Source organism: Somniosus microcephalus, chromosome 1 (assembly GCF_052327205.1).
Source record: "Somniosus microcephalus isolate GS21.2 chromosome 1, FLI_Smic_1.0, whole genome shotgun sequence".
Taxonomy (NCBI): domain Eukaryota; kingdom Metazoa; phylum Chordata; class Chondrichthyes; order Squaliformes; family Somniosidae; genus Somniosus; species Somniosus microcephalus.
The window spans coordinates 423,129,348-423,152,891 of NC_140987.1; the positions used below are offsets into that span (position 1 = coordinate 423,129,348).

At 42.4% G+C, this 23,544-nt stretch overlaps 1 protein-coding gene across 5 annotated transcripts in view; it reads right to left on the minus strand.

Moving 5' to 3' along the window:
* The window catches only part of LOC147125243 (zinc finger MYM-type protein 3-like), a 141,488-nt gene that overhangs the window by 116,262 nt on the left and 1,682 nt on the right, over positions 1-23,544 (minus strand). For 4 of the 5 annotated variants that reach the window (XM_085999873.1, XM_085999880.1, XM_085999854.1 and 1 more), the window contains exon 2: positions 22,245-22,360. The exons of the other annotated variant lie outside the window; for it this stretch is intronic. The gene's annotated coding sequence lies outside the window, so the exon portion shown is untranslated. The remainder of the gene's footprint in view (positions 1-22,244; positions 22,361-23,544) is intronic. 5 annotated transcript variants of the gene reach the window in all.

Genomic DNA, 23,544 nt, shown 5'->3' on the forward strand with positions numbered 1-23,544 from the left:
ACAGCACCGTGGTACAGGGAGCCATTCAAGTGGGGGGGAGCAAAAAGGAATGTTGTAGTGATTGAGGACAGTATAGTGAGGGGGATAGATACTGTTCTCCGCAGCCGATAGCATGAGTAACGAAGGCTGTGTTGCCTGCCTGGTGCCAGGGTTAAGGACATCTCCTCTGGGCTGGAGAGAAACTTGGAGTGGGAGGGGGAGGATCCAGTTGTCATGGTCCACGTAGGTACCAATGACATAGGTAGGACAAAGAAAGAGGTTCTGCTGAGAGAGTATGAGCAGCTAGGGGCTAAATTAAAAAGCAGAACCACAAAGGTAATAATCTCTGGATTACCACCTGAGCCACGAGCAAAATTGCATAGGGTAAATAAGATCAGCGAAATGAACGAGTGGCTCAAAGACTGGTGTGGGAGAAATGGGTTTCGATTTGTGGGGCACTGGCACCAGTACTGGGATAAGAGGGAGCTGTTCCGTTTGGACAGGCTTCACTTGAACCATGCTGGGGCGAGAGTCCTGGCAAATCGAATAACTAGGGCTGTAGAGAGGGCTTTAAACGAAATAGTGGGGGGGGGGGGGGGAAAAAGAGCAGGAAAATAAAAAAAGTCAATGAGAAATGAGAAAGCAATGGAGCAGGCTAGAGATGGGGGAAATAATAACCAGAGTGTGACAGGAAGGGACAGAATGTTTAAAAGTAAGAGTGTAACAGGAAAAAAAAGGCCAAAACAAGGAAAAATGGTAAAAGACAAAGTTGAAAGCTCTATATCTGAATGAACGCAGCATTCGTAACAAGATAAATGAGTTGACGGCACAAAGATAAAAATTGGTATGATCTGATCGCCATTAGAGACGTGGCTGCAAGGCGACCAGGGCTGGGAACTGAATATTCCAGGGTATATGATAATTCGGAAGGATAGAAAGAAAGGAAAGGGAGGTGGGGTGGCTTTGTTGGTAAAGGATGGGATCAGTGCAGTGGTGAGAAGTGATTTTGGCTCAGAAGATCAAGATGTAGAATCGGTTTGGGTGGAGATAAAAAATAATAAGGGGGGAAAAGTCTCTGGTAGGCGTAGTCTACAGGCCCCCGAACAGTAGCAATGCTGTTGGACAGAGTATAAATCAACAAATAATGGAGGCCTGTAAAAAAGGTATGGTAATAATCATGGGTTATTTTAATCTCCATATTGATTGGACAAATCAAATTGGCCATAGTAGCCTGGAGGAGGAGTTCATAGAGTGCATCTGAGATGTTTTCCTAGAATAATATGTAATGGAACCAACCAGGGAGCAGGCTATCTTGGATCTGGTACTATGTAATGAGACAGAATTAATAAATTCTCATATAGTAAACGATCCTCTAGGAAAGAGTGATCATAGCATGGTTGAATTTCAAATTCAGTTGGAGGGTGAGCAAGTTGTATCCCAAACCAGTGTCCTGATCTTAAACAAAGGCAATTATAAATGGCATGAGGGCAGAACTGGCTAAAGTGGACTGGAAAAACAAATTAAAGGGTAAGAAAGTTGAAATGCAGTGGTGAACATTTAAGGAGATATTTCATAACTCTCAACAAAAATATATTCCAGTGAGAAAGAAAGATTTAAGAGAAGGGAGCACCATCCGTGGCTAACTAGGGAAGTAAAGGATGGTATCAAATTGAAAACGAAGGCATACAATGTTGCCACGATTGATGGGAGACCAGAGGATTGGGTTATTTTTAAAAACCAGCAAAGGATGACTTAAAAAAAATGAATTGAGAGTGTAAGCTGCCAAGAAACATTAAAAAAGATAGTAAGAGCTTCTACAGGTATATAAAAAGGAAGAGGGTAGCTAAAGTAAATGTTGGTCCCTTAGAGGATGAGACTGGGGAATTAATAATGGGGAACGAGGAAATGGCAGAGACTGTGAACAAATATTTTGCATCTGTCTTCACTGTAGAAGACACCAACAACATCCCAATAATGGATAATCAAGGGGCCACAGGGCGTGGGGAAACTAAAGACAATCACCATCACTACGGAAATAGTACTCGGTAAAATAATGGGACTAAAAGACAAGTCCCCTGGACGAAACGGCCTGCATCCCAGGGTCTTAAAAGAAGTGGCTGCAGAGATAGTGGATGCATTGGTTGCAAAATACCAATATTCCCTGGACTCTGGAGAGGTCCCAGCAGATTGGAAAACCACAAATGTAACACCCCTATTAAAGAAAGGAGGGAAGACAGAAAGCAGGAAACTATAGACCAGTTAGCCTAACATCTGTCGTTGGGAAAATGCTGGAGTCCTTCATTAAGGAAGCAGTAGCAGAGCATTTAGAAAAACATACTGCAGTCAAACAGAGTCAGCATGGTTTTAGGAAAGGGAAATCATGTTTAACAAATTTGCTGGAGTTCTTTGAGGATGTAACAAGCAGGGTGGACAAGAGTGAGCCAGTGGATGTGGTGCATTTGGATTTCCAGAAGGCATTCGATAAGGTGTCACATAAAAGGTTACTGCATAAGATAAGAACTCACGGAGTTGGGGGTAATATATTAGCATGGATAGAGAATTGGATAACTAACAAAGTCGGGATAAATGGGTCATTTTCTGGTTGGCAAACGGTAACTAGTGGGGTGCCACAAGGATCGGTGCTGGGGCCCCAACTATTTACAATCTACATTAATGACTTGGATGAAGGGGTCGAGTGTAATGTAGCCAAGTTTGCAGATGATACAAAGATGGGTGGGAAAGCAAGTTGCGCAGAGGATTCAAAGTATCTGCAAAGGGATATAGACAGGCTAGGTGAGTGGGCAAACATTTGGCAGATGGAGTATAATGTGGGGAAGTGTGAGGTTATCCACTTTGGCAGGAAAAATTAAAAAGCAAACTATTATTTAAATGGAGAGATTACAAAATGCTACAGTTCAGAAGGACCTGGGGGTCCTTGTGCATGAAACACAAAAGTTAGCATGTAGGTACAGCAAGTAATCAAAAAGGCAAATGGAATGTTGGCCTTTATTTCAAGGGGGTTGGGAGTATAAAAGCAGGGATGTCATGCTACAACAGTATTAGTGAGACCACACCTTCAGTACTGCGTACAGTTTTGGTCTCCTTATTTAAGGAAGGATATACTTGCATTGGAGGCAGCTCAGACGGTTCACTAGGTTAATTCCAGAGATGAGGGGTTTGACTTATGAGGAAAGGTTGAGCAGGCTGGGCCTATACTCATTGGAATTTAGAAGAATGAGAGGTGATCTTATCGAAACATATAAGATACTGAGGGGGCTCGACAGGGTAGATGCAGAGAGGATGTTTCCCCTCGTGTGGAAATCTAGAACTCGGGCACAGTCTCAGAATAAAGGGTCGCCCTTTTCGAACTGAGATGAGGAGGAACTTCTTCTCTCAGAGGGTCATTAATGTGTGGAATTCTCTGCCCCAGAGAGCTGTGGAGGCTGGCTCATTAAATACATTTAAAGTGGATAGACAAGTTTTTGCAAGATAAGGGAGTGAAGGGTTATGGGAAGTGGCTTGGAGTCCCAGATCAGCCATGATCTTATTGAATGGCAGAGCAGGCTCGAGGGGCCAAGTGGCCTATTCCTGCTCCTATTTCTTATGTTCTTATGCCTTTATCATCCGAAGGAGGGGGGGGGGGGGGGGCAGGAAGCGAGAGGCAAACAACAGAAACTAAACAAGAAAAAAAGTGTAAAGTCAATGACCTTAATATTAGAAATCTAATTAATGACCCTTCAAGGAGCAACCCAATGTGACTCACCCTTCAACTAAATCCTCTTCATTGTGGTAGAGATAGTTAGCGGTTTGTAAGGGGCTAACACTGCACATTCTGCAGAGGATAACTCAGCTCCCCAATGAATTAACAAAAAAAGTTGGAAATACACAGTACGTCTGTGACCATCCGTAAAAAAGATTAATTTGGGGGGAGGTGCAAAGAAAGAGCTCCTTCCACAGAATTGTTCTAAAGGGTCTCTGCACAAATCATTAACCTATCAGATGTCTTTAAACCGAGTGTCTCTCCAGCATTTTGTGTTATCATGGCAGTTTTTCCTGATCATAGTCCAAACTCGCACATGGCCCACAAGCAGCCCATGAGCCTTGGTTACCCAGCCTTCGCAACTCAGTTTCAAATTACACTTATTATTTCTTGCTCCCCTTATTTCTCCTGTTCGAATTTTGTGGGACTGGGAATTTTAAAAGGGCTGTTTATATATATTGTTCCTTTATCAATAGAAAAATCCTGATTCTGAACAAGCACCTCAAGATACATCAATGGAACATAAATTTAAACTTTATACGCAGCCCGCAGGACTTTGTGATCCATATCCAAGCACCCCACAAACACACAGGTTGGGTACTCCTGTCTTACACAATAGGAAATGACAGACACATATGGAGAATTGATGTGCAAGTAGAGATGAACAAATATGGAAACTTGTGAATATACAGCAGCAAATAAAGTCCAAAATTGAATTCTACAGAAAAAAGGAAAAACTACATTCTCCATAATCATACAAACTGGTAAGACAGCCTCTCTCAAGTTACTGAGGTTGCATTGAGCACGATAGAAAGTTGCTGTCTATAAAATACAACAGGCAACTACAGGGTCTATACAATTTATTGGTGTAAAACATATTTTCCTGTGGAAAAATTAGTAAATTACTATACCCAACAGTTCATTGATAGCCTCTGGAGGCTAAATCTCTGTACTGCATCATTACAGTATAACTCTACATGAAGAATCTGAAGGCTTTTGCAATGCTGCAACTGGCTCAGATTGTTTTCTTTTTAAATCAATACGTTAGAGGTACCATTACAACAACTTGTAGTTATACAGCATCTTTAACATAGAAAAACATTCCAAAGCACTTCAGAGGCATAATCAAGAATAAATGGCTGTGGAGTGAAAGGAGGAGACATTAAAATCAATAACCAAAAGCTTGGTCAAAGAGGTAGGCTTTGAGGAGAATCGAATATAGTACAGCCCAGAAGGCCGCCATTCAGCCCATCGGGTCTGTGGCAGCTTTCAAAGAGCAATCTAGTTAGTCCCGTTCCCCGCTCCTTCCACATATCCCTGCAATCTTTTCTCCTTCAAGTATTTATCCAACTCCCTTTTGAAGGCTACCATTGAATCTGTATCCCATCAGGCAGTGCATTCCGAATCCTAACCACTCGTTGCGTAAGAAAGCTTTTCCTCGGGTCACCTCTGGTTCTTTTGCCAATCACCTTAAATCTGTGCTCTCTCGTTATCGACCCTTCAGCCATTGGAAACTGTTTCTCTTTATTTACTCTATCTAAACCCTTCATGATTTTAAACCCCTCTTATCCAATCTCCTCTCAGCCTTCTCTGCTCTAAGGAGGACAACCCCAGCTTCTCCAGTCTATCCATGTAACTACAATCCCTCATCCCTGGAACCATTCTAGTAAATCTCTTCTGTACCCTCTCCAGAGCTTTCACGTCCTTCCTAAAGTGTGGTGCGCAGAATGGGACACGACTCCAGCTGGGGGCCAAACTAGTATTTTATATAGGTTTAGCATAACTTCCTGGTTTTTGTACTCTATGCCTCTATAAAGCCCAGGTTCCATATGCTTGATAAGCTGCTTTATTAACCTGGCTTGCCACCTTCAAACATTTGTGCTCAAACACCCCCAGTCTGTTCTTGCACCCCCTTTAAAATTGTACCATTTAGTGTGTATGGTCTCTCCTGATTCTTCCGCCCAAAATGTATCACCTCACACTTCTCGGCATTGAATTTCATCTGCCATGTGTCCGCACATTCCACCAACCTGTAAGTATTCTTGAAGTCTATTACCATCTTCCTCACTCTTTACTATAAAGTTTCGTGTCATCTGCAAATTTCGAAATTGTGCCCTGTACCCTCAAGTCCAAGTCATTAATATACATCAAAAACAGCAGTGGTCCCCGTACTGAACCTTGGGGAACACCACTGTATACCTCCCTCCAGTCCAAAAAACAGCTCTTCACCACAACTCTCTTCTCTATCCTTTGACCAATTTTGCATCCATGCTGCTACTGCCCCTTTTATCCCATGGGCTTCAATTTCACTAACAAGCCTAGTATGTGGTACTTTATCAAACGCCTTTTGAAAGTCCATGTACACAACAATAATTGCACTGCCCTCATGCACCCTCTGTTACCTCAGCAAAAAACTCAATCTAGTCAAACACCCTCAATAAATCCATGCTGGCTCTCCTTTATTAGTCCATGCTTGTCCAAGTGGCTGTTACTTTTCTCCCGGATTATTGTCTCAAAGCTTCCCCACCACCAACGTTAAATTGATTGGCCTGCAATTGCCAGGTTTATCCTTCTCTCCTTGTTTGAAGGGTGTAACATTTGCAATGCTCCAGTCCTTTGGCACCACCCCTGTATCAAAGGAGGATTGGAAGATTGGGGCCAGCGCCGCCGCAATTTCTACCCTTACTTCCCTCAGTAACCTAGGATGCGTCCCACCTGGACCGGGTGACCTATCCACTTTAATTACCGCCAGCCTTTCCAGGATCTCCTCTATCTATTTTTACCTCAGTATCCCAGCAACCTCTGTTCACAAAGTCCTCTTCCTTGGTAAATACCGATGCAATGTACTCATTTAGTATCTCAGCCACGCCTTCTGCCTCCACCAATAGTTCTCAAATTTGGTCCCTAATCAGCCCCACCACTTCTCCGACAATCCTTTTGCTGTTAATAAGCCAAGAAGACCTTTGGATTCCCCTTCACGTTAGCCGCAAATCTATTCTTGTACTGTCTCTTTGCCCCTCATTTCTCCTCGGTACAGGAAACTTTCGATTTACCGGCACCTAAATAGCTGGAAATGTCGGTTAACCGGCAAAATTCAGGAGTAGGTTTTACTTCATATTTATTTGCCTTCTTCCATCTGTTGCTGTGCAAGGGTGTGGCTGCAGCTGTTGCTAAGCTACAGAGATGCTTGAAACTTGTGTTCATTGTTCCACAGTTGTTGCTAAGCAACAGGGTTTGTTGTTTTATACGGAGCTGTCAGCTCTCCCTATCTTTTACTATAGCGTTCGGTTATCCGGAATTTTTGATGAACCGGCACCACGTCGGTCCCATCTGTGCCGGATAAAAGAAAGTTTCCTGTACTTTTTATATTCAGCCTGATTCTCCCTTGTATTATCAAGCTGACATCTGTCATACGCCCCCTTTTTCTGCTTCATCCTACTCTCCAACTCAGTCATCCAGGAAGTTCTGGTTTCCCTCCTTTTCCCCCTTGTAGGAATGTACGAAGACTGTAACCGAACCTTCTCCTCTTTAATGGCCGCCTATTACTCCATTACATTTTTGCCTGCCAGTCTTTGACTCCAATTTACTCGGGCCAGATCCCTCCTCAATTAACTGAAATGAATTGGGAGAGAGGGAGATGGAGATGCAGAGGGACTTGGGCAGGGAATTCCAGAGCACGTGACCTAGGCAGCTGAAGGCATGGCCACCAGTGCTGGGCAAAGGGAGGAGGGATGTACAAGAGGCCAAAAATCAGAGAACGAGAGCTTGGGGGAGAGGAAAGGTGGTTGTAGGGCTGGAGGAGGTTAGAGAGAGGGAGGGTCAAGGCCGTGAAAGGATTTAACTATGAGGATGAAAGTTTTAAATGAGGCGGTAGGGGACCAGAAACCAATGCAAGTCAGCAAGGACAGGAGTAATGTGCGAGTGTGACTTAGTTTAACTTTACTGAAAGGTGGAGGATGGGAGGTCAGCCAGAAAAGCATTGAGACATTCCAGTTTGAGGTATGTATGAGGTGTTCAGCAGAAAGAGGTAGTGGTGGAAGTAGTCAGTCTTAGTAACAGAGGACATTGGGTCAAAAGCTCAGCTTAGACATGAATATGCCACCGAGGTTGCTAACCGTCTGGTTTATCCTGAGACAGGAGGGGGGTGGAATCAGTGGCAAGGCACATTGTTTGTAGCAGGGGCTGAAGATTAATCCACTTTAACTGGAGGAAATTGCAGCTCAACCAAAATCTGACAACACAGAGGCAATTGAGCAGGTCAAGATAAGTGGAGAGGTATGACTGGGTGCCAGCGTACATGCGCAAGTTGAACCCATTGATGATGCGCGCCACTGAGGGGCAGCATTTAGCTGAAGAGGAGAAAGGGCCAGGACAGATCCTTATGGGACTCCAGAGGTAATGGTGTGGGTGAGGAAGGGAAGCCATTGCTGGAGATGCTCTGGGTACGATTGGATCGTCAAGAGTGGAACAAAGCAAAGGCAGTCTCACCGAGTTGGACAAGGTACTGGAAGAGGACGGTGTGGTTCAGAGTCAAAGGCTACAGGGAGGTGAAGGAGGGATAATGCATTACAGGCAGTCAGAGAATGTCATTTGTGACTTTGGTTAGGGCCGTTTGAGTGTTGTGGCGGGGACACAAACCTTTTCACAGTTGCGGGAAAAGATGGGCACAGATTTGGGAGGCAACATATTCAAGAATATTGGACAGGAAAGGAAAGTTGGAGATGAGGCAGTAGCTTGCAAGCAGAGGGTTTTGAAAATGAAGGGAGACAGTACCCGAGGAGAGGGAACCATTTACAAGGTCAGCTCGCATGGGGCCAGGAAGGAAAGTTAGATGATTAGTTTCATGGGAATGGGCTCAAGGGAGCAGGAGAGAAAATGAGAGAAGAGCATGTTCAGGGCCAGGGCAGGAGGGAGATTTGGTTTGGTGTGTATTGGGAAATGGGGGGGAGCAAAGACAACTGAATGGATGGTTCAAGTCTTAGCAGCAAAGAAGTCCATGAAACCCTTGCACATCTTGTTGGAGGGGACTGGGGAGAATGGTTTAAGGAGATGGTTAGTAGCGGAGAAGAGAAAACGGGGAGTTATCTTTGCTCTCCAGCCTGATCTTGGAACAGTAGGTTGTTTTGGCAGAGGACAGCGAGACCTGATAGTGATTAAATGTGGTCCAGCCAGATCTGGCTAAACCATTCCCTGAAGCAAACCACTCAGGAAATAGAAACACACATCAGATACATATACAGATGAAAAACAAGTTTGCTCTGAGGAATTCTGAAGATTCCGTGGGTTAGTGCACTGAATCGTGTGTGACTGAGCAAAATGGCCTGCAGTTCAATCCCTGGTTTGGCTGAATTTGCTGTGAACTGGTCGCAGTATCTCCAGCGAGGAAGAAGGTTGAGGGAAAACTGTAAATCAGGATTTGGTAGCACACAAAAAAATTTCACAGAAGTGAAGGCTACCAACATGTTGACAATTCATTTCAATGAGTTAGGCTTAATTCATTAAATTCAAAAGCAAAAACATTTCTCTGCTCAGAGAACATTTCTCACAGAATAATATAAGCACATCTGGATAAATTTGCACTTCACAGAATGATTGGGTAAATTGACACTACATAAATAGTAGAACAAAGGGAAGTTTAAAACTTAAATGTGGTAATCCTATTTGCCAGGACCAGACCCTACACAAATATAGCAAAAATATACCAAATTACTGTGCAGTGACTCTGTACTGGAAAATGCACATGGACGTAAAGACTAAACTCAACAAGGATGGCCCCCCACAGTAAGCTAGCCTGCTGTCCAGGTGCATACAGTATGCCCCTTGAAGAAAATATTGGACAGCTGCTAATATCTGTACCTCAAAATGAGTCAACACTTTAACCCGTAATAGATGTCCAGCTGAGAAATGGAACTTATTAATCAGTGTCAGGTGCAATATGGCCAAATGCAAAGTTCCCTGTAAATCTGCCCAACAAGTGTCTTAACTGCAACCTATTGTACCATTGCAAATTCATCCATTTCCTACACCAGTCACCTTAAATGCACTCTGAATAAAATGACCAATTTGATGTACTGTGGACACTTGCCAACTGGAGACAGTGTTCAGGCTCCGCCAATCCTACATAACTTAGAAGCTCCACATCCAGCAGAGACTTTCATCTCATCAGTCTGAACTGGATTCAAACCCCAAAGGTCAGTGTTCTTCTTCACCGCTCTAGCCAATCCAGATACAGCCCTTACTCAATCACCACACTGGCAAACCATTCGCAAGTTAGTTCTCAGGTTTCACAGGCTTTTGAACTTTCCCCCAAGCTCCAGGGTCTGCTTGCCTCAGTTGCTAGCACTTTCAACTCTGAATTAAAATGATTCAATTCCTATATCAGAACATGAGCATGTGACCTAAACTGACACTCCAGAACACTAGAGAAAGATGCACTTTTGGAGCTTCCATTCTTTAGATGAGATGTTGAACAGAGACCCCATCAACCTATTCCAGTGGCTATTAAAGATTCCATGGCACTGTTTCAAAGAAAAACAGGGAATTTTCATGTGTCCTGACCAACATCCCTCTCTCAACCAATGCCACCAGATGATGTGCAATGGTACGATGTGGATTTGTGTGCGTGACTCCTAATGAATTTGGAAGTGCCATGTAGAGATTGACTGCCTCCTCACGAGGATTCATCTCACTGCAATTTGTGGGATCTTGCCTGTGGGGAAGCAGTCTTTCAGTTGCATGGTGCATGCCAGAAATCTACTACATTGCGAATCGCAGGCACAAATCCAACATTCTACCATTCTGAGCTACTGCACATTAGTACCCCAACATTTTGTGCCATTATCTGTAAAGTATACTTCAAAAGCTCAGTTAAAACACCCTTATTGAAGCCCAGTGTTCACAAGTGCTCCACACCATTACTCTAAGCTATAGCTCAAAGGCGGCTACTTTTCTCTTTTTGTATATTCTATTCCAATGTCAGCATCAAACTGTTAGAGGAGGTGAGCCACTTGCCACAGGATACCCACATTTATCCCTCAACCACCAAAAAGAGATGAAATGGTCATTTATCTTATTGCTGTTTGTGGGAACTTTCCAGGCACAAATTGGCTGCCTCATTTTCCTACATTACAAATGGTGACTACACTTCAGAATTAATTCATAGGCTGCAAAATGCTTCGGGACAAATAGCACTATATAAATGCAAGTTCTTTCTTTTAATGGTTAAGTTATGCGCCGAACACAATGAATGGCTGAGATTCAACCATGACATCAATAGAGCAGTCACAGAGAAGAGCGAAAGGATAGGGGAAGACATGAATTTCTCAATACCATTGAAGACATTGGTGATACAGTAACAGGAAACACTAGGCTCTTCCATAAAAGAAGCAATTCATAAACACCTATAGGCAATCAAAGCATTAAATCCAGTCAAAGCCAGCATATTCCCAACCGGTTTAAATGGAATTCTTTGAGAGAGTCACAATTCCTTTGACTTGTCAAAGTTTTCTGATAAGGTCCCTAAAAAGACAGATGGTTGAAATGAAAGTTCAAGTGAAGCAAAGCAGAAGTTTCAAATTGTTGTTTTTTCCAAATGCACTACAGGTACAGGCAACAGGATCGTTACTAATAATAATTCTCAGAAGGTAGCTGTGAGCCATGGAGACACCAAGATTAGTCCAAGAACCTCTGATGATATTATTTAGTATTGGCCTACATAAAGATACTCATGTAGAATGTCTACAGCTGCACACGATAATATCATGTGGTAAAGAAGGATGTTGAGACTAAACATATTAACTAGCTTTTAATACTGAAAGATTAGTAACATACAGAGTAGGTTGACCAAATGCTAAGAGATTACATAGAAGAGACTGCTGTGATAAATGCATTAGGATTTACAGCAGATCCAGATACTGAAGATGGATTTTAAAATATTTGACAACATTTTTCTGGTCTAGTTTTGATCATCACGCTTAAAGTTAAGCACCAGAATGAGATCAAGCAAGGACAGGAACACGATCACTGGGTATTAAACAAATGGGATCTGAAGATAAAGCAGAAGTTCAAACTGCTCTCAAAGATTAGGCCATGAGACACAAACTAAGCTTTTGTCCAGAAGCACAAGATGTTAAAAAAAAAATAAAGACTTGCATTTCTATAGCACCTTTCACTACCTCAGGTCGTCCCAAAGTGCCTTACAACCAATGCAGTACTTTTTGAAGTGTAGTCACTGTTGTAATGTCAGTATCGGGAAAGAAACACTCTTCCATTTCAAGCACAAAGTGTCATCATGCATAGGTTAGGTGTGGGGCTGAAAGCCACCTAAACAATGTGCCATGGCTTCAAATTCAGAAGAGCATGCTTAATTCACGAACATGATATTTTCCCCTTGCATCTCAAGAAGCAACTACTTTTACTTAAGAGAACAGTTAAACTCCCACCTAACAGAATTGCTTATTCAGTTGTGGTACAGGAAACTTTGTGCTATCCGGCACCGAGCTGTTGCCATCCCATCAAAACTGCCGGACAAACCAGCGCTAATGTTGAAACATACGGAGATTTTGAGCTCTGTATCTGGCAACAAACCCTGTTGCTTAGCAACAGCTTCTGAACAGTCGGCCGTACCTTGCAAGCGTCTCTGTAGCTTAGCAACAGCTTCAGCGAGACCTTGCAGAGCCTGACTGGTGAAAAAAAAGCAACGAAAAGAAAAAAAACCTAACGAAACGGCTCGAGCATTCCAGACAGTCAACCTCCGGATAAACCAAAGTTTCCTGTATTCAGAAAGGAAATGAACAGCTTCCCAATTCAGCAAAACTAGAATAGGAACTTGGTGCCATGGCAAGAGTAAGATGACATAAACAGCACATTGATAAACGTGGCAAACTAGCTCTTCCTATTCTCATTTACTGCTTTCAATTTTGCAACAAAAAAATAATTTCATTGGGCAACTTTTTTTTTTTTTTTAAAACAAAGTTAAAACTTGGGGTTTTAAATCCAAAACTAGGGGTCATACATATAAGATAGTCACTAATGAATCCAGGAGCAACTTCTTTAGTTAGAATGTGGAACTTGCAACACAAGAGAACTTAAGAATAAGGAGCAGGAGTCAGCCATACGGGCCCTCGAGCCAGCTCCGCCATTCAATAAGATCATAGCTGATGTTGGGCCTCAACTCCACTGTCCTGCCCTATCTCCATATCCATCAATTCCTCTAGAGTCCAAAAAAAATACATCTATCTCAGCCTGAATATACTCAATGACTGAGCATCCACAGCCCTTTGGGGCACAGAATTCCAAAGATTCACAACCCTCAGGTGAAGAAATTCCTCCTCATCTCAGTCTTAAATGGCTGATCCCTTATCCTGAGACTATGCCCCCTAGTTCTAGGCTCTCCAGCCAGGGGAAACAATCTCTCAGCATTTATCCCATCAATCCTTCTCAGAATCTTATGTTCAAAGAGATCATATCTCATTCTTCGCAACTCCAGAGTATAGGCCCAATCTACTCAATCTCTCCTCATAGGACAACCCTCTCATCCCGTAGATCAATCTACTGAACCTTCATTGTTCCGCCTCCAAGGCAAGTATATCCTTCCACAGATAAGGAGACCAAAACTGTGCACAGTACTCCAGGTGTGGCCTCACCAAAGCCCGGTACAATTGCAGTAAGACTTCCTTACTCTTGTACTCCAACCCTCTACCAATAAAGGCCAACCTGCCATTTACCTTCTTAATTGCTTGCTGTACCTGTATGATAACTCGGCGTTTCTTGTGCTATAACACCTAAATCTCTCTGAACACCAACATTTAATTGTTTCTCACCATTTAAAAAATATTCTGCTTTTCTAGTCTTCGTACCAAAGTGAATAACTTCACATTTCCCCACATTATACTCCACCTGTAACCTTATAATCCACTCACTTAACCTGTCTATATCCCTTTGCAGGCGCTTTGTGTCCTCCTCACAGCTTACTTTCCCACCTCACTTTGTATCGTCAGCAAGCTTGGATACATTGCACTCGGTCCCATCATCTAAGTCATTAATATAGATTGTAAATAGCCGACGCCCAAACACTGATCCTTGCGACACCCGACTAGTTACAGCCTGCCAAAATGAAAATGACCCGTTTAACCCTACACTCTGTTTTCTGTCCGTTAACCAATCCTCGCTAATAGATTATCCCGAACCCCATGTGCCCTTATCTTATGTAACAACCTTTCATGTGGCACCTTATCAAATGCCTTTTGGAAATCCAAATATACTACATCCACTGGTTCCCCTTTAGCTACCCTGTTAGTTACATCCTCAAAAAACACCAATACATTTGTTAAACACAATTTCCCTTTCATAAAACCATATGATTTTCTAAGTGCCCTATTACTAGTTCCTTAATAAGGGATTCAAGCATTTTAACAACAACTGATGTCAGGCTAACTGGCCTGTAGTTCCCCGTTTTTTCTCTCCCTCCTTTGTCGAAATAGTGGGGTTACACTTGTTACCTTGCAATCCGCTGGGACCATTCCTGAATCTAGGCAATTTTGGAAGATCACAACCAATGCATCCACCTATTTTAGAACCCTAGAATGCAGGCCATCAGGTCCGGGGGATTTGTAGGCTTTTAGCCCCATTAGTTTCTCAACTGATATTACTTCAAGTTCCTCGCTCTTACTAGTCTCTTGGCTCCCCACTATACTTTTTGTGTCTTCTATTGTGAAGACAGATACAAAATATTTGTTAAAAGTCTCTGCCATTTCCTTGTTCCCCAATATAATTTCTCCTGTCTCAGCCTCTAAAGGACTAACACTTGCTTTTGCTACACTCTTCCTTTTAACATACTTGTCGAAGCTCGTACAATCTGTTTTTATATTTCTTGCTAATTTGCTCTCATTCTATTTTCTCCCTTATCAATTTTTGGACATCCTTTGCTCGCTTCTAAAGCTCTCGAGGCTTACTACTATCCTTTGTAACATTATAAGCCTCTCCTTTTAATCTAATACTATCCTTAACTTCTTTAGTTAGCCACAGATAGATCACTTTTCCCATGGAGTTTTTATTTCTCAATGGAATATATATTCATTGAGAATTTTGGAATATTTCTTTACATGTTTGCCACTGCTTATCTATCGTCATACCTTTTAATCTAATTTCCCAATCTCCCTTAGACAACTCGCCCCTCATACCTATGTAATTGGCTTTGTTTAGTTTTAAGATTAAAGTTTTGGACTTAAGAATGTCACTCTCAAACTCAATGTGAAATTCTATCATACAGTATTATGACCACTCTTCCCTAGAGGATAACTAATTAACCCTGTCTCGTTACATAAAACAAGATCTAAAATAGCCTGTTCCCTGGTTGGTTCCATGATGTATTGTTCTAGGAAACTCTCTCAAATGCATTCCATGAATTCATCCTACAGACTACCCTTGCCAATTTGATTTGCCCAATCTAGAAGATTAAAGTCCCCCACGATTATTGCATTACCTTTGTTACAAGCTCCTATTATTTCTTCATTAATACTCTGTTCAATAGTATAGCTGTTAGGGGGCCTATAAACTACTCCCACCACTGTTTTATACCCCTTGTTATTTCTCATCTCCACCCATACTGATTCTACTTCCTGATCTTCTGAGCCAAGATTCTTTCTCACTACTGTCCTGATGTCATCCTTAATTACCATGGCAACTCCCCCTCCCCCCATAACCCCCTTCCAGTCTGCCTGTCTTTTTGAAACATCAAGTACCCTGGAATATTTAGTTCCCAACCCTGGTCACCTTGTAATCATGTCTCTGTAATGGGGAGGGTCACACTAAATTTGCAGGGGGGTGGGCACCAGCATATAGAAGTACAAAAGAGGAATAAGGTGCATAAAGTAGGGAGTGTTGGATAGTACTGGAGAAGGAAGTAGTACCATATTAGATAGGAGCAGACTAAGGACTACGAAGAATAGAAAGACAGGTTTGGAATGCATGTATATATACGCACAAAGTGTGGTGAATAAGGTTGGTGAGCTACAAGCACAATTAGCCGTGTGGGAAAATGATGTAGTGGCAAGAACGGAAACGTGGCTTAAAAATGGTGATGACTGGGTGCTTAATATTCACAGATACAAGATGTTCAGAAAAGATAGGGAAGGAAAAAAGGGAGGTGCGGTGGCAGTACTGATTTGGGAAGATATTGTAGTGTTGGAAAGAGAGGATGTCCTTGAGGGGGTAAGGACAGAATCCATTTGGTTAGAGTTGAGAAGCAAAAATGGTATGATCACACTATTGGGGGTATTCTATAGGCCTCCAAATAGTGAGAGAGAGAGAGATAGAGAAGCAAATCGGCAGGGAAATCACAGATGTGCAAGAGCTATAGAGTGGTGATATTGGGTGGCTTTAATTACCCAAATATCAATTGGAATAATGTTAGAGTAAAGGGAAAGGAAGGGGAGGAATTTCTGAAATGTGGATTTTAAGAAAGCGTTTGACAAAGTACCACATAAAAGGCTGGTTAACAAAATTGAGGCTCATGGAATAGGAGGGTCAGTGTCAGCTTAGAAAAGAAATTGGCTTAAAGACAGAAAACAGCGAGTCGTGGTAAATGGTTGTTTTTCAGACTGGAGGATGGTAGACAGTGGTGTTCCCCAAGGGTCAGTACCAGGACCACTGTTTTTATTGATATAAGAATGACATGGATATTGGAATACAGAGTAAAATTTCAAAATTTGCCCATGATACCAAGCTTGGAGGTGTGGCAAACAGTGAGGAGGTTACCAATCGACTGCAACAGGATATAGATAGGCTAGCAGAATGGGTAAACAGGTGGCAGATGGAATTTAATAGAGAGAAATGTGAGGTGATGCATTTTGGCAGAAGGGATAGACAGAGGCAATATAAACTTAATGACAGTTCTAAAGAGCGTGCAGGGACAGAGGGACCTGGGGGTTCATGTGCAGAGATCTTTGAAGGTGGCAGGACATATTGAGAGAGTAGTTAGCAGGGATCTTGGGCTTCATAAACAGAGGTATTGAGTACAAAAGCAGGGAGGTTATGCTGAACCTTTATAAAGCTCTGGTTAGGCCACAACTAGAGTAATGTGTCCAGTTCTGGTCACCACATTTTAGGAAGGGTGTGAAGGTCCTCGAGAGGGTGCAAAAGACATTTACCAGAATGGTTCTGGGGATGAGGGATTTTAGCTACAAGGTTAGGTTGGAGAAGCTGGGGTTGTTCACCTTGGAGCAAAGGAGGTCGAGGGGAGATTTGATAGAGGTGTACAAGATTATGACGGATTTGGATAAGGTAGACAGAGAAAGGCTGTTCCCATTAGCTGATGGTACAAGGGCTAGGCAACACAGATTTAAAGGTTTTAGGCAAGAGATACAGGGGGGGATGTGAGGAAGAACTTTTTTACACAGCGAGTGGTAATGACCTGGAAAACTCTGCCGACGAGGGTGGTGGAAGCGGAGACTCTTGATCAATGATTTCAAAAGGAAATTGGATAGGCACACCACTCTTTAAGCCACGCATTTAACTCCCTGATCTGCTCGTCCCTGTGCCAATGTGCACGTGACTCGGGTAGTAATCCAGAGATTATTACCTTTGAGGTTCTGTTAATTTAGACCCTAGCTCCTCAAACTCACTCAGCGGAACCTTATTCTTAGTTCTACCTATGTCGTTGGTTCATACGTGATCATGACAACTTTATCCTCCCCTCTCTCATTCCAAGTTCTTCCCCAGCCACAAGATGTCCTTAACCCTGGCATTGGCCAGGTAACACAGCCTTCAGGACTCCCAGCCACAGCTGCAGAGAACAGTATCTACCACATGGGGTAGTTGAGGCGAATAGCATAGATGGATTTAAGGGGAAGCTGGACAAGTACGAGAGAGAGAAAGGAATCGAAGTTTAGGCTGATAGAGTAAGATGAGCTAGGGTGGGAGGAGGCTCGTGTGGAGCCTGAACACCTGCATGGACCAGTTGTGCCGAATGGCCTGTTTCTGTGCTGTAAATGCTATGTAATTTCAAATTACTCTAAATGTTAAACATATACGAAAAAGAAAAGACCCTCTGGTCCATCCAGCCTATCCCACACAATTGTAATACACTCCACTCCAGCCAAAAATCATGTGATCTCCTGAGAGAGGCAAAAAAAACCTTAAAAACCCAGGCCAAATTAGGGGGAAATCTGGGAAACTCCTCTCCGACTGAAACTAGTCCACCAGATCACTCTGGCCTGGAATTCCTTGCAGTACCTCACTTTTGCAAGAGGTGATCGCCACCCCAGGCAGAACCGGTCCAGCTCTCACTTAAAGGAACTCGGCAAATCGGCGTCCACCGCACAAGCCTGTTCCAGAGACCCACTATTCTTTGGGAAAAGAACCACTTCCTGACATCTAACCTAGATTGGCCTTAAACAACTTAAAATCGTGACCCCCTGGTCCTCCCTAATCTATTTAATTGGAACAAACCTCAACTGGAACACAATCTATTCCCTTTGTCATCTTACAAACCTCGATCAAATCACCCCTAAAGTCTACACTTCTCTAAAGTGTAGAGTCCCAACTCTTTTAGCCTATCTTGATAACTAAAGGTGCATTAAACTGGGAATTAGTCTAGCAGTTCTCCTCTGCATCCTTTCCAAAGCCACAATATCACTCACCATGCAAGACGACCAAAACTGGACATAGTATTCCAAGTGAGGCCTGACCAAGTCTTAAACAAGGACAAAATAGTATGCCTCATCAATTGTCTTATGAATGCACCCAAACACCCTATTCGCTTTAGCTATTGCATTGTGGCATTGGTCATGAACCTTTAGAAATGTATGCACTAGAAGGCCCAGATCTCTTTTTCCTCCACCTTAATTAGTACTTTTGCGTGAAGGGTGTATGTATGTTGAGCATTTGCCCTGCCAACATGCATAGCACTGCACTTTTTCCAATTAAACATTATTTGCCACTCATGAGCCCAATCCCCATACACATCAAAATCCACCTGAAGTAGTAGAACATTGTCTACAGTCCTAACACCCACACAGATCTTAGTATCATCTGCAAATTTGCAGATCGTGCCCCCACCACCTACATCTAGATCATTAATTAAAGTAGTAAAGAGCAACGTTCCCAACGCCAATCCCTGCAGGACATCACTGGTGACATAGCCAAACAGATCCAAATCCATCTAGAACTACTTTCTGCCTACATCCTTCCAGCTCAATATATTACCACCAATACCAGAGGCTTCACTCTTGTAGAGAAGTCTCACGTGGTAACTTATCAAAAGTTTTTTGGAAGTCTAAGTTGACAATGTCTACTGGACTTCCCCCATCCACCATCTTGGTGACTTCTTCAAAAAATATCAAATTTGTAAGACCTTTTTATGAAGCCATGTTGAGCATCCCCAACATGTCCCTCTTTATCCAAGTAATAATCATATATTGCATCACTAATGATTCCCTCGAGCATCTTTCCCATTACTGAGGTAAAACTAATGGGCCTATAGTTACCCAGGTCCATCTTGTGACCTTTTCTAAAGATGTGGACTACATTAGCCTCTTCCCAGTCTACAGGAACGGTCCCAGAGTGCAGTGAGTTATTAAAGATACAGGCCAGGGGCTCACACAGCATGTGCCCCATCGTCCCGAGGACCCTCGGGTGAACATCACCGGCCTGGCTGCTCCATTTTCAGATTCTTAATCCTATTTAAATTTGCCATCATTGTGGAAACTGGGTCAGACTGACGAGTTCCTTTATTTTTAAATGGGTAGGGCTAGATAGGTTGTTTGGATGAGAGCACTGGAGTTTAGAGCTCCCTTAGAATGAATGTTAGGAGGGCAGAAGAATTTGGTGATCTTGACACTGAAAGGTCCACATTATAGCTTCACTAATGCAGCTTTGTTTCAACTTTAATATATTAGAAAACATTTTGCTCTGCTCTACTGAGCTATAATGTGGATCTTCCAGTCTCGAGACAACCAAATTCTTCTGCTCTCCCAACAAATTCATCTTCGTGATGGCAATACTAGGAACATTCTAAGGGAGCTCTAAACTCCATTCCTCCCATCTAGCTCTACCCACTAAAAATAAAGAAACTCCTTAGTCTGACCCAGTTTCCACAAGGATGACAAATCCATTCACTTTCAGAATCAGTACACCAGAGATGTAGAACATTTCTCAGAAAATCTAGCAGCTAAATGTAGGCAAATGCAAGGTCATCCACTTTGGACCTAAAAAAGGATAGAGCAGGGCACTTTCTAAACGGTGAAAAGCTGAAAACCGTGGAGGTCCAAAGAGACTTGGGGGTCCAGGTACATAGATTAAAATGTCATGAACAGGTGCAGGAAATAATCAAAAAGGCGAATGGAATGCTGGCCTTTATATCGAGAGGACTAGAATACAAGGGGGTAGAAGTTATGCTGCAGCTGTACAAAACCCTGGTTAGATCACACCTGGAGTACTGTAAGCAGTTCTGGGCACCACGCCTTAGGAAACATACATTGGCTTTGGAGGGAGTGCAGCATTGGTTTACCAGAATGATACCCAGACTCCAAGGATTAAATTATGAGGAGATATTACACAAATTAGGGTTGCATTCCCCAGAATTTAGAAGGTTAAGGGGTGATTGGATCTAAGTTTTCAGATATTCAAGGGAACAGATATTTCTGCTGGTTGGGGAATCTCAGACTAGGGGGCTTAGTCTAAAATTTTGAGCCAGACCTTTTAGGAATGAAATTAGAAACACTTCTACACACAAAGGGTGGCAGAAGTTTAGAACTCTCTTCTGCAAACTGCTCACAGTACTCCAGGTGTGATCTAACCAGGGTTTTGTACAGCTGCAGCATAACTTCTACCCCCTTGTATTCTAGTCCTCGAGATATAAAGGCCAGCATTCCATTCGCCTTTTTGATTATTTCCTGCACCTGTCCATGACATTTTAATCTATGAACCTGGACCCCCCAAGTCTCTTTGGACCTCCACTGTTTTCAGCTTTTCACCGTTTAGAAAGTGCCCTGCTCTGTCCTTGTTTAGGTCCAAAGTGGATGATCTCACATTTGCCTACATTTAGCTGCTAGACCAATTGTTAATTTTAAATCTGAGATCGATAGATTTCTGTTAACTAAAAGTATTAAGGGATATGGGCAAAGGCCGGTATATTGAGTTAGGTTGCAGATCAGTCATGATCTCACTGATTGGTGGAACAGGCTTGAGGGGCTAAATGGCCTACTCCTGTTCCTATGTTCCTATTGTTGCCATCACTAAGATTTCAGTAAAGCGTAAATTGTGTTTGAAGCTTTCTTACTAGGTCCTTTGAAAAACACCCACCAGTACAATTAGCGTTTGCCCTTCCAGACTTTTGGGCTGCTGTAATTCTGATACTTAACTACAATATTATAGGCTTTTGACCTTAATACCACCTACCGTATAAACTGGCAACACATCATAAATTTCAGAGTCCAAACAACAGTTGTGCTACTTTTGACATGCTGCTTGATAACTCCCAGAAGGCCCAGAAGGCCGGGTAAACCAGATATTTGCCAACTAGCAACAACCAGAATGCAAGTGACAGTAAGGACAACTACATATTTACTGGACTGAACCAAGAGTTCAATGATCAGATAAAGTGGCCAGATTAATTCTCGTCAATTGATCAACACAATCACCTTATTTCCAAATCCACTATGGCTTTATCCACCACGCAAAATCTGTTGACTCAAACATGGATTGTGCTTAGTGTGAACATTTCAAGTCATACAACATGGGGAGAAGTATTGTTTAGTACAGTGAGATCAGTTTGAGGTGATGAATGAATAGCAATACACTAAATGCAACTAGCCACACCACTGCATATTGGGTATTATTTTTCAACAAACATTTGACAGCCTCAAACAAATAAGCTTTATGTGGTTGTACTCAAATCTCATCACGTACAAGCAGGTAAGTAACCTGCTCCCACACCTCTAACCATATTACTGTTATCATTAGCTGTACACAACATGGAACCTGACCTTTCATTTTCCCGCCCTCTGAGTAAACTACAAACCTTTATTTAGCCCGCAAAAATTGAAAACAGAGAATATCAGAAACTCAGTATCTGGGAGGTACATGGGCGAATCCATCCTTAACCACTCATGCAATAACCCAGTGGTGCACGAGTGAGCTGCACCACTGCAGCAATCTTAGCTTTTATAAGCTTGGTTTTCCAAGTACTAATCTGATCTAAAATGATGTAGCTTTTCAGAAAATTATTCCACTTTCACCATGCAGACAAAATTAACAGTGCAACTAAAACCAAAGTACAAAGCAAAACATACGATTTAGAACCACTGATATTTCTGTCTCCAAGTGAGGAACATTAGTGATGGGAAATAGAACATTTTCCCCATTTGAGACATTCCTCCCTCAAAATGTCAGCACCAAGCACTCCCAGGGGAGATACAAAATAGCTAAACAGTCGACAACATTCTCGCTACTCTACCTCAACAAGGTCATTAAGAACTAGATTAAAAACTACACAAACTTAACTCACAGAGCCTTTAAAAGTCAAGAGATTGTTTTCTTCACGTCAGTCTGAGCCGGATTCAAAACCAAGTTCCAAAAGATGAAAAATCACTTATTCCCCGAAGGGATAGGCAATACCTACAACTTGGGAACAAAAAAAATTGTTAATATTCAGCTGCAGGGACTGGGACTACTTTTCTATTAATGCCTCAGTCATTACAACTGAAGTTCAACCTCCAACAACATTGAGACAGAACTTTTAGCACATTCAAAAACAACTTTTTTTTAAAATCTCCGTTTAGTGCTGAATTAAGTTGGAGAGAACAGGGTGGCAGAATGGGTCAGCATACTGGCCTTTTACTTCTTGGACGTAGATCTGAATCCAACCAATGCTGACAACACAAATACTACCTGTCCTCCATCGAGCAGAGTATGTGAAATGAGTTTGGGCAGTCTCAATCCAACTCATAGTGGGCAGCGCCCTACACCACTAAACTGCTCGAGCGACAACCAAACAGGCAATAGGATATCTAGTGTGAAAAGTGTCACACTCGTGTAATCGAGGTGCTTTTCCGAGGCTGCAACTAAGTCAAACCCTACTTTTGAACGTGCCTGACGCTGACTCCAGGTGATTAAAATGGGAAAGTTTTCAATTTCCCAATATTAACACACCTCAACTAAAAAAAAAAACCTTAAGAAATTTGCCCGTATGCCAAAAAAGGCACAATCCTGCAATGTAGCAGACAATGACAATATTTTAAATGTTGGTGTAAAGACAAACATTCCTCAATCAGAATGTTTAAGTTAAAGCGAATAATAATTGCCAATTGGGTAAGATTTCCATTCATAGGTTGCGCATACACATGGGAATGTCATCAGACTACACAAATATCTGGATACCTCAGAAGCCACATTAAGGTGCTCAGCTGAGGTTCAGTGACTGTGACAAACGTGCCACCTTACCATGGATCAGAAACACTAACAATTTTCTATAACTGTCTTCCTTTTACCGCTCCACTGCATCATTGCTGGCCAAGGGCACAAGTAGTTCACCAACTTCTATCACTCTTCCAGCCAGTATAAGACAAAGTGCACTGAAGGACAGCACCTTATTTTTCAACCCCAACCCCCCCCCAAGGAGAGATCATGAATTATGGGCGAGCAAAACGCACACTCCACAACAACATGGTACAAACAAGAGCTGCCCCTCTGCCCTAGCAAATAAATGTCATTATAGTAAGATGAGGACTGTGCAATATACTAGTTTATGTGAAGAAATTAAGAGAATGGGAGACAAAAAATTCTCCCAATCTAGTACAGCATTCTAA